Raw genomic sequence first — 13,938 nt, 5'->3', positions numbered from 1 at the left:
TTCACCAGACACTTCTTCCCTAAAACATCATCCCCCATGTCCCTTCTTCCCCATTTGGCATACGCCACTCATCACCCAAGATTTAGTTCAGGTGTTAGAAAGTTTTCCCAGATCCACCCAATTTGTGTTAGGTGCTCCTCATAGTTTCCTCAGTCTTTTTTTGAATCCTCAGTGCCAGCACAATGCTGGGCATTCAGTAAATGTGTGTTGAAATAAACTAAGCTGAACATGAGTTTTCTTCCATGATTCCTATCACTCTCACCTTAGGAACTAAATTCTTCCTCATAGCTTGGAGTTTAAGCAGAGAGCAATGATTTCTGTTATTACTTTACCAATTTCAAAATTAACAGCAATGAAAGTTGAAAGTGATCAAGGTAAACAGTAAGGGTCTCTACCACTACTGCATCCTATCTCCGGGCCTGTTTGCCGATCTGTGTGGGGAACGTGTCATTGCTGCATGCTCTCTAGTGTATCCCCAGAACACAGCCATATTTCTGTTCTTCTGTTCTACTCAAATGACTCCTCTCAAAGGATGCTAGAATGAAAACTCCTAGAAAGCAGGAATGAATTCTTACATGTGAAAGGCTGCAAACCAGAGTTCCAGAGGCTGGAACTGGATGACTGGGATGATGCTGGAATGTACTCTCACCTACTTTGGCATACACACCATAACAGTATGCATGTGCTAAGTTAAGCTTCAATTCTAATTGCCCAAACTGAGAATTCCATGCTCCAAAGGTGGTCAGGTACCAATATCAGAAAGACCATACTCCAGGAGCAGCTGTCACAAGGATGTCTGTTATCACTGTGTTGATCCACACCACATGGTTTGATAGCATAGTGAATGTCAGAGATGGGTTTTTATTTTTGACTTGCTCAAAAGTGTTAGAAATTTAGAAATGGGATCTCATTTATGAAATTAGCAGTACTTAAGATAGGTAGAATGACTAAAATATTTTAGAGATTCTTGCCAGCCTTGCATGAACAGAGTGTAGAAATCCATGAAGCCTGCAGCTTGATCCCTAACTTTTCTTATGTCTTCTATAAAAGCTCTAGAATTCAGCCTCTGGAATGGTGTATCATACCTGCCTTAAGAGAACATTTCTTGCAAGGAGATATGAGAGCATCTTTAAAGGGCAGAGAGTTGCGGTATCATCAATCTTATAGAGAAGGTTATATGAACTGTTTTGTTTAATAAATGTCTGCATGTACATAGGAATTTGGTCTACGACTGGCTTCCATTATAATCTCACATCCGGATTAGGGGAAAGTAATTAATCCTTATCCATCTCAGTTTCTTTAGTGGCTACGGTTATCTATGGAAAAAACCTAAGACTTATACATGATCAAATTAGTCTTGGTCAGTTAACAAGAGTGGCAGATATATTCTCTTTGTCCCTTAAAATATTTTTAAAACTTAAAAAAATTTAATGGTAACAGTTTTCACAAAGCAATTTGGATTTCTGGAATCTGATAATTGCTTGAAAAGTTGGGAGATATATATATATATATATATATGTTGATCCACACCACATGGTTTGATAGCATAGTGAATGTCAGAGATGGGTTTTTATTTTTGATATATATACATATATATATATGTATATATACACACACATACACACACATATATCTGTATATGCTTTTTTTCCTCTCATGCAGTGGGAGAATATTTGGGGGATCCAAATATTATTTCAAGGCTTCCAGTGATCAACAATCATAGGAATTCCATTTGTATCTACTTAATTGGCATTCTAAAATCTATCTAGGAGCTGGATAGATAGACTCTTACAGCTTTAACGATAGCCTTTCATGCACTGTGTTAAGTTTCCATTCATTCAACTATTTCTTAAGCCTACATTGTTATATGCTTGGTAAAATGAAAATAACTCTTAAGCAACATCAAAGGAACCCCCAAATTTAAACACCTGCATAAATATGTATTTTAAGATCACAATTTGGGACAGTTTTCTTAAGAGTACCAAGTCAACTATAAGTACCATATATAATTCTATCACCACAACAGATAAAATGTAGGTTTCTATTGAAAATACTGTGTTATAAAACTATATGATTCTGGTTACTCAAAACACTCTACCTACTTGTCTACACAGATGGAGTCTGCAAGAGTGAATTAAAGCAATATGCCAAATAATCTTTGGCGAATATATGTGTACATTCGTAATTCTTACATATTAGTGTTCTAATCTTTCATCCCATAAACTAGTATTATTCTTAAAAAATCTCTGAATTAAATTACTTGGCTCTTCCCATATGAAACATTTTTTTAAGGATTTATTTATTTATTTGAGAGAGGAAGCAGCAGGGAGGGGCAGAGGGAGAGGGAGAGACAAACTCCAAGCAGACTCTGTGTGGAGCGTGGAGCCCCACGTGGTGTTCGATCTCAATACTCTGAGATCACAACCTGAGCCAAAACAAGAGTCGATGGCCCAGCTGACTGTGCCACCCAGGCACCCCCCCCCATATGAAACAATTTGTATAAAAAGTTCTTATTAATAACTGGGACAAATAAATCAAGCTGTTTTTTAACTTTGAGTTTTCAATGAGTACGAAAGGAAAAATAGTCTGGGAAGTGTATAACTTAAGGGAAAGTTAAAGAAAAAAAAGGCACAGTCTGATTCTTGAAATAGTAAAATCCTTGCAATAACACATTGTTGTCACCAGGTGTCACAATCAACCTGATGTAAAGCTCAGAGCTCCTCAGCCTCCAGGGCCAGTCCTGGGCATCCTCAATGATGTTACAGTGTTTCTCAACAGGAAACTTCTGGTTAGCTCAAGAGATCTTGTGAAATCCTAAAAACATTCTCACAACAAACTTATTTTCATTTGAAAAAAAACCCACCTTCTAAACCTTGTCAGTGCTAACGAGATCTCTTTCATGTCTGTTCCCTCTCCTGCATATTCTATTTGTTCTTGGATCATAAGCTAGTGTAGACTAGCACAGTCACAGACGTAAGCTCTTAAATCCTGTATCCTACATCTATTGCCTGTGTGGCCCAGACAAAATTATTTAACCAGCACTAGCTGCATAATTTGCAATGTCCAGTGCAAAATGAAAATGAGGTCCCCTTGTTTAAGTCAGTCAGTTGAGCATCTGCCTTCAGCTCAGGTCATGATCCCAGGGTCCTGGGATGGAGTCCCTCATCGTGCTCCCTGCTCAGCGGGAAGCTTGCTTCTCCCTCTCCAGCTCCCCTTGCTTATGACCTCTCTCTCTGTCATATAAATAAATAAAATCTTTAAAAAAAAAAGAAAAGAAAAGATAGCAACAGCAGATGGTTAAACCAAGGGATGTGCAGTTGCAGAGGTTACACGCTCAAGAACCTGGCTCTTAGCTCTTATGTAATTTCTCCAAGCTTCCACTTCTCCATTTTCCTTGTGGTGAAATGATAATGATAGCACCCGCCTCAGATTCATTGTGAAGATTAAGTAGGATGATGCACATAAAACATTTCCTACAGTGCTTGGCACATAGTGAGCTCTCAGTAGATGGGAGCTGCTGTTTTTATGTCCTTCGTCAGACTCATGCCACCCCTTCTCCTTGGCCAACCCATTTTACAATCCGCTGCCAGAGCCATCTTCTTCAGCACCATTCTAATTATGCCTCTGCCTGTTTTTTACAAAAAACAAATCCTTGCTGCCATCAGATTTTTCTCAGTCTAGCCCTAATCCAGCTTTCCAGCTTCTTCACCTCTCTGGCTCCCTGGTCTCTCTCTGACCTCCCTGTGCCTTTGCTTACCGAATTTTATTTTTTATTTTTTTTTTTAAAGATTTTATTTATTTATTTGAGAGAGAGAGAATGAGAGAGAGCACATGAGAGTGGGGAGGGTGAGAGGGAGAAGCAGACTCCCTGCCGAGCAGGGAGCCCGATGCGGGACTCGATCCCGGGACTCCAGGATCATGACCTGAGCCGAAGGCAGTCGCTTAACCAACTGAGCCACCCAGGCGCCCCTTGCTTACCGAATTTTAAAGAGCAGCTAACATATCTTTTTTAATTAATTGACTTTGTTTTTTAGAGGAGTTTTAGGTTCACAGCAAAATTGAACAGGAAGTCCAGAGAGTTCCTATATATATGTATATATTCCCTGTCTACACACACATACACACATACGCACACACACATGCACACACACGCACACACACACACAACCTGTTCCTTATTGATAGATAGCCTGCACTCCAATGATACATTTGTTATAATGGATGAACCTACATTGACACGTCATTCTCACCTAAAGCCCATAGTTCACATTATGGGGTTGTTTATCCTATAGTTTTGGCTAAATTTATAATGACTTATGTCTACCATTACAGTGTCACACAGAGTGGTTTCACTGCCCTAAAAATACTCTGTGCTCCACCTACTCACCCTCCCGCCTCCCAATCCCTGGCAACCACTGATCCTTTTGTCTCCATAATTTTTCCTTTTCCAGAATGTCATATAGTTGAAATCATAAAGCATGTAGCCTTTTCAGATTGGCTTCTTTCATTTAATAATATGCAGTTAGGTTTCCTTTGAGTCTTTTCAGGTGCAGTGTTTTTTAAAATAAAATTTTAAATGTAAGTCCCATTTAACTACACAGAGCAGAATATTCCGATGATTTATCCTTTTTACTTTAAAATGTACTTAAAATTAAATACAGATAGGGTGCCTGGGTGGCTCAGTCGTTAAGCGTCTGTCTTCGGCTCAGGTCATGATCCCAGGGTCCTGGGATCAAGTCCCACATCGGGCTCCCTGCTCGGCAGGAAGCCTGCTTCTCCCTCTCCCACTCCCGCTGCTTGTGTTCCTGCTCTCGCTATCTCTGTCTCTGTCAAATAAATAAATAAAATCTTTAAAAAAAAAAGTAAATACAGATATATCAACAACTATTGTACTGGGGACCTTTCTGTGGGATCATTAGCCCACATATATTAATTGTGAGAATTGCCATCCCAGAAATGGTATGTTCCTAAAGACTCTCTGAATTTTAGGGACAAGCAGTATGGTTTAAAATACCTAAGGTCTTTTTTTTTAATGAAGGTATTCAGGTTTACCTCAAGAAAAAAAGTTTATTGTGGATTAAGTGCTGAATTTTTTTGAGTAGCTCATTTTATAAATCATTACATTTTTTTTTTAAAGATCTTTTATTAATTGGGACACCTGGGTGACTCAGTCAGTTAAACATCTGACTTCGGCTCCAGTCATGATCCCAGGGTCCTGGGATCAAGTCCCACATCAGGCTCCTTGCTCTGCAGGGTGTCTGCTTCTCCCTCTGCCTGCTACCCCCACTGCTTGTGTACTCTCTCTCTCTCTCTGACAAATAAATAAAATCTTAAAAAAGATTTTTATTAATTTATTTGACAGAGAGAGCAGGAGCAGGGGGAGGTGCGGGCAGAGACAGAGGGAGAAGCAGGCTTTCTGCTGAGCAGGGAACCCGATGTGGGGCTCGATCCCAGGACCCCAGGAACATGACCGGAGCCGAAGGCAGATGCTTAACCAACTGAGCCACCCAGATGCCCCTTATAATCATTACCTTTTGGCATTCACATCCCAAATCTGATGGCACAGCCAGCCTATACCTTCCTCCTTTATCTTTCTCTGTTACCTTTCTCTGTTGGCCGTATCACTACCACACACAAGCCATCATTTACTTCTCATGTTTTTCTAAATCTACAACAGAAATATTCTCTATCCATCAGAGTTTCTAAGATCCATCTATTACCCTGGGATTTAAAGACTGGCATGGTTTAAGAGCCTGAAAGAGAAGGGAAAAGCATAGGTATTTTGGGAAAGGAATAAAGAATGATCAAAAGCAGGGACAAACCAATCATGTCATGCTGGGGTGTTGTGAGCCTATTTTATCCTGCAAATGTAAGACACTGTATGTCAGGAAGTTAGAAACATCAGCATGTATCCACTATTTGGTTAGTTAGTTGAGACAAATTGAGCGTACTATGAGCTGGGCACAATTCTATAACATTTTTCTAATATTCTAACCAGAGTCTCAAGGCTCATACAATTCGGAGGTCCCCTTTGAAAGCACACATACTCATAAATAATTTACAAATATAAAATCAGATGACTTCCGAAAGGGCTCATGCAAGTGTAGGGCTCTGAAAGTTTAGCTTCACAGTAAGTCATCTCTGTGTAACTATTGAGAGACTGCAGTTCAGAAGTAGCCTTCAGAGTACTTGACACTTCCCCTGTCTCAGGTATCCAAGACTGCTTCTGGCTCATGATCTAAACTTCTCCTTAGAAAAACTGTTCATCTCGGTTGGATTGCCATTAGAGCAAAGGGCAAAGTTAAACAGGAATCTTTCATGTTCTGTCTGCCACACATTTCCATGCACCCTTGATGCATCCTTAGTCTATTTGCAGCCTTACCTTAGGCAGATCTTCTAACATTCTTTTCATCCACTAACCATAACACGAAATTTCTATATTCCTGAGAGACAGATTCAAATAAAGTATCATTTTCTCCCCTCCACCAATGCTTTCCCAGCAATTTATAGAATGATTAGTGTTCTCACAGAACAATGTGTTCATTCATTTAGTAGGCTTTTATGTGCACAGCTGTGCAAGGTACTCAGGATACTAAGATACATCAGAAATAATTTCTTTTTTTTTTAAAGATTTTATTTATTTATTTGAGAGAGAGAATGAGAGAGAGCACGAGATGGAAGAGGGTCAGAGGGAGAAGCAGACCCCCCGCCAAGCAGGGAGCCCGATGCGGGACTCGATCCCGGGACTCCAGGATCATGACCTGAGCCGAAGGCAGTCGCTTAACCAACTGAGCCACCCAGGCGCCCCCAGAAATAATTTCTTCCCTCAAAGAACTCCCATTCCAGGGTGGCTGAGAACTGAAAGTAAACAAATGGCCACAACAGTCCCTAACAGGCTGTAATAGAACTATTTACAACTGTCCCTGGGACCTAGCTTCAAGAACAAACCAGTAGCAATGTATAAAAGGAATCTTGGAGGATAAATAAGATACAACAGGGAGACAAGGAAGGAAAGGACTTTAAAGCCAGGGTCTCTTCACCAAGAAGTCCATGGTTCAAATTCAGGGATTTGAAAAATTTGTATGGGAAAATAATTACATCTTAATTTTCACTAACCTCCTCCCTTTGAAATTTAGAATTGCCTTCAATTATAAATACAGGCCACAAACTGGAGTAGTATTAGCAATACTTGTAACTTGTCACCAATGGAAACATAGATATAGTCAACTGACATTGCAGTTGACTCATGTTCTTGAAATATTGTTCACATGTATCACTACTTCAAAATTACAGTAGGTATTAGATCCACTGTCAGACTATATTATTTATTGCATTAATAAAGAAACATACTATAAACAAACTTGTTTTTTGGATATTTGGATAATTTTACATGAATATAATCGGGTCTCTGTAATAATACATATGTTTGTTCATTTAAATACATTTTTTCTGAGAAAGATTCCATAGACTTCACCAGACTAAGGGATCTACTACAAAAATAAGAATAACTGCAAAAATAAGAATAAATAAATAAGATTGAGAACCCACGTTCTAAGCAAAGGAAACAGAACATGCAGCAAGTGTAAATGAGGAGGACTTGTTCAAGAATTCTATCACCAGTGCTGTCTTTTCTTCCTCCCGATTCTAAATTCTTTCTACTTCTTTCCTCTTACTCACTTATTGACACTACCCTGGCTTGGGGCCCCCTATCTGGCCCTCCTCCAATCCATTTCCCACACTTCTGCCAGAATGTTCTATATCAAATGCTACAGGGAAGGAAAAATTCTTCCTCTGCCCTTCCAGGTCTTCCAGCTGGACTAAAATTTACGTGAGGAAAATGAACAGGAGAAAAAAACCCAAAGTCTTATTATGTAGAAACTGAGGCTCAATAATGAAATTGAGACCCCAAGAAATGACCAAGCAGGCAGTTTTCACACTTTTTAGACGAAGAGACAACAAACTCATGAGGAACCGACAGGATAAAGAAAACAGGTGTTTGGGAGTTTCAATTAGTAAGAATTCTAACTAGAGTTTGGGCTGAGGTCATAGATTAGCAAAAAAGTAACAAGGTTTGTTTCTGTAGCTTTCTCCACTTAAAGCTCCTATCTCTGGTGATAAGGGTATCTTTTTACTTCTTAGTACAGAGAACAAATGCTTTATATGGAAGATTTCCTGCTTTTCGGGGGGAGCAGAGGAGAATCTGAGCGTCCTTGCACTGGTTGCCTCCCAAGTAACTTCAATTCAAAATAATCAGTATGCTCTTGTGGTACATTTTGGGTGGCCTGCCCTTGGCCCCTACCATGTTAATATTGTGCTATTCAGGTTGAAGGGGATAAAGAGAGTCCAACCTGCTTGACCTTTATCTTGTGTCTTTCTACAGTCCCCAAGGCACCGTGGAACCAGTAGGATCCCTAAGACAGATCTGAAAACCCCTGCCCTGAAAGAGTAGTTCAACACCTCTCCATCTTCATCTCCTACCGTTAAGGTCCTGGGCTCTGTCTTGCAGCCTCACTGAAACACTTTTCACTCTTCAAAAACATACTACCCTCTTTTGTCTCTGGGGCTAAGAGCAAGCTATTTCCTCTGCCTGGGACCCTACTCACTGTTCCTTTTTCCTGGTTAATTCTGACTTATTTGTTAGGTGTCTCTTCTTCTGGGACGTCCGGTCTACTCCCCCAGGAATGGCCGGAGTACACACCCTATGTGCTGCCCCAACATTCTGTATTTACCTTCATTTTATCATTAAATGTTAATAGGCTTTTCACTGGTCTGTGTTTCACAAAATACTTCACTCTCTTCTCTGGTTGGCACTGAGCCTTTATTTGCTGTTCAATTCCCCACACAGTGCCTGACAGGGAGTGGGCCTTCGGAGGCCCACTATCTACTGGTGAGATGGATAAGTGAGTGAAGCCAAAATTGTTGTGGGAGGTTTATCAGGAGAAGCCTTGGAAACCAAGATAAGGAATTTGGATTTTATCCTCTGGACCAGGATTTTTCAAATTGTAAGTTCCGATCTATTAGTAGATTATGAGGTCAATTTAGTGGTCTTCAGTACTTGTTTTGTGTGGAATAGATTTTATAGAACAGAATACAATAGCATAAAGTAGAAGATATCAGAGTGCATCACAAGTAGCAAGGGTAAATTTTTCTCATGAAACTTGTACTTCAGATATGCGTATTATGCATATACGTGCCTCTCCTATATAAGTATGTGTGCATTCTGCTGTGATGTAGTTTCTTTCTTCCCGTGGGTCACCTCAGGAGGGTTCTCAAGCTGCTGCTGTGACCTCAGGGGAGCCATTGAAGCGTCGCAATTAAGGACGTGATATGATCAGAGTTGTGGTTTTGGAAGCTTCCTCAGACCATAACATGAAAGGTACTTTGACAGAGATGACTCTAGAGGTAATGGGATCAAATGAAAAGCTACTACAGTCAACTAAGAAATGATAAAGATAGCAGCAGTGGGATGGGGAGGAGAAATAGTTACTGATTCGACTGAGAGTGTGTGTGTGTGTGTGTGGGGGGTTAGTTAATGTTTATGGCAAGATTGCATACAAAACGGAGATTGCCTGTGAAGAATCCTTGTGGAAATTTCTGGTAACATCTAAAGCAATCTAGAGTTTGAGAGAGAAGTCCAGACTGAAGGCATTTTCTTAGGGAATCATTTATCATTTGTGTTAGTCTGGATCCTCCCAGAAGCAGATACCAATATGGTATTAAACTTACAAAGACGTTATTAGGAGAATCCCCGTGATAGAAAATGGGGAGGGGCAATAGGAGCGACTGGGAGAGCCATCAGTCAGCTAGTGCAGCCCAAGGAAGGTGCAGCAAGGAATGTTGAAGAATCCTCAAGCCAGTCATCTATCAGAGAAGCAGGTGTCTCCCAGGATTAGGACTGCCATAGAGCCTGGGCCACGCTCCTTCATTGGCCTTTGCCATGAGCAGCATGTGGGAGACGTGGATTTCAGAGTCCACCCTGGGCCCTTGGTCAACTACTTTCCCTCACACCTAAGGGTTTTGAGGGGTATTCTTCTGGCCACTGCACTTTATTGAACAAATACTGTCATTGAATGCATATACATCAGTATAAATACAAGTACAATTTTGTAAACCACCCTTCTCAATCAAGAAGTTCTGGGGCTGCCTGCGTGGCTCAGTTGGTTAAGCGTCCAACTCTTGGTTTTGGCTCAGGTCATGATCTCATGGGTCATGAGATCAAGCCCTGAGTTGGCTCTGCGTTCAGCGGGGAGTCTGCTTGAGAGTCTCTCCCTCTCCCACTGTCCCTCCCCCTACTCGTGGATACTCTCTCTCAAATAAATAAATAAATCTTTAAAAAAAAAAAAAGAAGAAGAAGAAGTTCTGAAGGGCAGTCAGTAACTTTGCCTCTCCTGGTGACGATTTCAGACCCCTCCTCCTCCCTTTTAGATTTGTCTTTCATTCCTGGCACTCATTTACTGGATGTTTAGGAATTAACAGTTAAACCTGTTCATCATGAATTCCTCCTGCCTTGCTTTTCGTTGACATTGTTTTGTGAGCTAATACTTTCTCCTCTACTTATCTTTGGGCAACTCTCTTCTGCTACTACTCCTTGCCCACATATTCCTAGACTAGGTCAAATTTCTATCCTGTCCTTCTGCATTTAGGCATAATCTTCTCTGGGTATGGAGTCATCGAGGGAAGAAGGGAAGATTAAGGAGAGGCACAGCATGATGTTAAGAATCCCAGGTCCGTTGAAACCCTAACCCCCAGCACCCGAGAATGTAACATTATTTGGAGATAAGGTCTTTAGAGGAATGATCAAGTTAAAATGAGTTCTTGAGGGTGAGCCTTAAACCCTTAACTATGACTGATATCCTTATGAGTAGAGAAGATGAGGACACAGACACACAGATGACATGTGAGGACACAGTAAGAAGGCAGCTAGGAGAGGCCTCAGATGGAACTGACCTGCTGACACCTTGATCTTGGAAAAAAACCAGCAAACGAAAAAACAAAAACTGGAAATCCCAGCCCTACCACCAATTAGCGGTGTAACCAAAGGCAAATTATTTAACTTTCCCAAGCTTCATTCCTCTTACCTGTAAAACAGGGATAACAATAAGGATAGCAAATAATCCTACCCTATAGGATTGCTGTAAGTAGTAAGTGGGGTATAGATACCGTACATATAACACATAGCACAGTGCCTGGCATATGGTAAGCACTCAATAAAGATTAACTATAATGATTATTATTAATAATATCATTGCTTTTACCTTCCTGCTATTAGATTCTCTCACCTGCTTTTTAAAAAATGTTTTCTATTTTTTAAGTAATCTCTGCACCCAATGTGGGGCTCGAACTCATAACTCTGAGATTAAGAGTTGTACGCTCCACTCACTGAGCCAGGCGGGTGCCCTTCTCTCACCTGTTTTCATGTCAATTAATTAATAATTAAAGCTTTCCTAAAATAGTTCTTATTCACCAAATCTCACATAGAATAGCTACCATTTTGGGGGCAACCATTTAGGGTACTTTATTGTGTGTGTAACTTGCAGATGGCAGAAAACTCAACCAAGACAGAGATGTATTGTTTTTCACATTAGAAACCTAGAGGTAAGTAGCTAGGCCTGGAGTAGTGGTCCATAATGGCATCATTGTCCCAGGATGCTCCTTTCTTCCTGTCCTACCATCCTTTGGGCCATAAGGTGGATTTGGCTTCTTTGGCACAACATCCATGTCCAAGGAGATGAACAGGATGGAATCCTGAGGCTTTTTCCTCTTAAAGATTTATTATTTTATTTAAGAAGGCAAACCCACCCCAGGGGCATCCACCTATATCCCACTGGCCAAATGGTGTCAAATGGATACTCCCAGCTGGAAGAGAGACTGGAATATCAAGTATTTTTAGTTGGGTACATTCCTCACCTCAGGTATAATCAGGTTAATGTTTTAAAGAAGGGTAAATGGATATTGGGGTGGACAACTAGCCATGTCTGCTACATGACCTCACTTCTTTTTACTTTTTTAAAAAAAGATTTATTTATTTATTTATTTATTTATTTAGGGCAAGGGGGAGGGGCAAAGGGACAGGGAGAGAGAGAATCTCAAGTGGACTCCACACTGAGTGCAGAGCCCAGCACAGGGCTTGATCTCATGAGCCTGAGATCTTGACCTGAGTTGAAATCAAGTCAGATGCTTAACTGACTGAGCCACCCAGGTGCCCCATCACTTAATTCTACTTTTTAAAATGACAATCTGGGGTGCCTGGCTGGCTCAGTCAGAGGAGCATGTGACTCTTGATCTTGGGGTCATGAGTTCAAGCCCCATGTTGGGGGCAGAGATTACTTAAAAATAAAATCTTAAAAAAATGACCATCTGTTACAGATCTGATACTATGGACTTGAATCTAGAATTCAATAATTTAGGGAATGGCTACATTATAGCCAACGTTAATTCAGTAGGAGGAAAATCAATGACACCGAACTTTGCATTGAATCGACTGATCCATTTAGTCAGAACAATTACCTCACATTGATATGGATTGCTCTGGATACTAAATATAAAAACTCATGGGCTAACTTGTCTCATGTATAAATTACCCACAACTATCAAGTTAAGCAGTGTTAAATCTGGTTCCTTAAACATTTAAACTACTTTTATTATGCTATTACTACAGTGTATAAAGTTATAATCCACATTCTGAGTAGGGAAACAAACATACACAGCCCACTGCTTATGTATTATCTACACTTCACTCACCTGCTTCAAATCCTTTTTCGGAACATGGCAAATACGAATTAAAAATCCAGAGATATATAGTTCAAACAAGTTAGTAAGCATTACAAATGGGAAGAATTATTATTTTCATTTCTTCATATAATAATTAAGTCCTCTCTTGCAACGTCCTTACGCATCTGAAAGAATTATGTAATGATCTCAATTTACTGTGGAAGGGCAGTGCTTAACCTTTGTGGTATGTAGATCTATCATGTCTTAGTTGCAGGATGGCACCTCATCCAAGCAATTTGAATGTTTCAATAAATAAAGTATTTAGGTTATTTAGGCCATGCTAGAAAGAAAGGAGGAGTAATAGTGGACTGAGGTGCAGCCAAGGAATAGGACAAAATAAAATGTATTCATTTTATTCACTAGATTAGTAAGCTAATGATAAAATGATAATTAAAAACTTATATCAAAGCAGCAGCTTCTTTATATTGTCCTCAAATCATTTAATATTTATTAGTCTTCTGTGTTAAACTATGTGTTAAACTCCTAAAGGCTATTTGGGTTCCCACATAGCACTTAACAGTGCCCTAGCCATGCTTATGGATTGACTGAGCATGCATATATTAAAAAGCCCAGTGTTAACTCCCAGTTTCCAGTAAATTCTCTTTATAGTCAAAATGAATAATCTGAATTAAGGCCACTAGCTTAAAGGTATAACTAAAAAGTTGGGTGACCTTTTCAAACAAACATAATGGAATATAAAATATGTTGTCCTTCCTCAAAGTTGAAACTCCGGAAGGCAACGTATCTGTTGAACAATAATGAAATTACTCAGAACATCAACAAGACTCTTTTGCAATTACCTTTAAACCCAGTTAAAGAAATACACAAGGAAAACACTTCACATTACTTTATAAATACAGCTAATTTTTACACACCCCTCCCCTCCAAAAACCCCAAACTATTTGGATCATCTACTTTATTCACCATTTTTTTGGCTTTAGATAACTCTTGTCTGTGTTTAAAAAAAAAAAGAACTGTCCTTTAAGAATAAATTTGCTGTCATCAGATGTACTGAAATAAACATGACATGATCATTCTAATACATTAAAACTCCATATTGAGAAATTCTAAACTATGTACTCAAGCTTTATTTATGTAGTGAGAACCGTCTATCATTAACTAACAAACTACACTCTCTAGGCATTCTTAAGTTTGTTCAAGCATTAA

Source organism: Neomonachus schauinslandi, chromosome 8 (genome assembly GCF_002201575.2).
Source record: "Neomonachus schauinslandi chromosome 8, ASM220157v2, whole genome shotgun sequence".
Classification (NCBI taxonomy): Eukaryota; Metazoa; Chordata; class Mammalia; order Carnivora; family Phocidae; genus Neomonachus; species Neomonachus schauinslandi.
Note: the sequence above shows the minus strand (reverse complement) of the source record.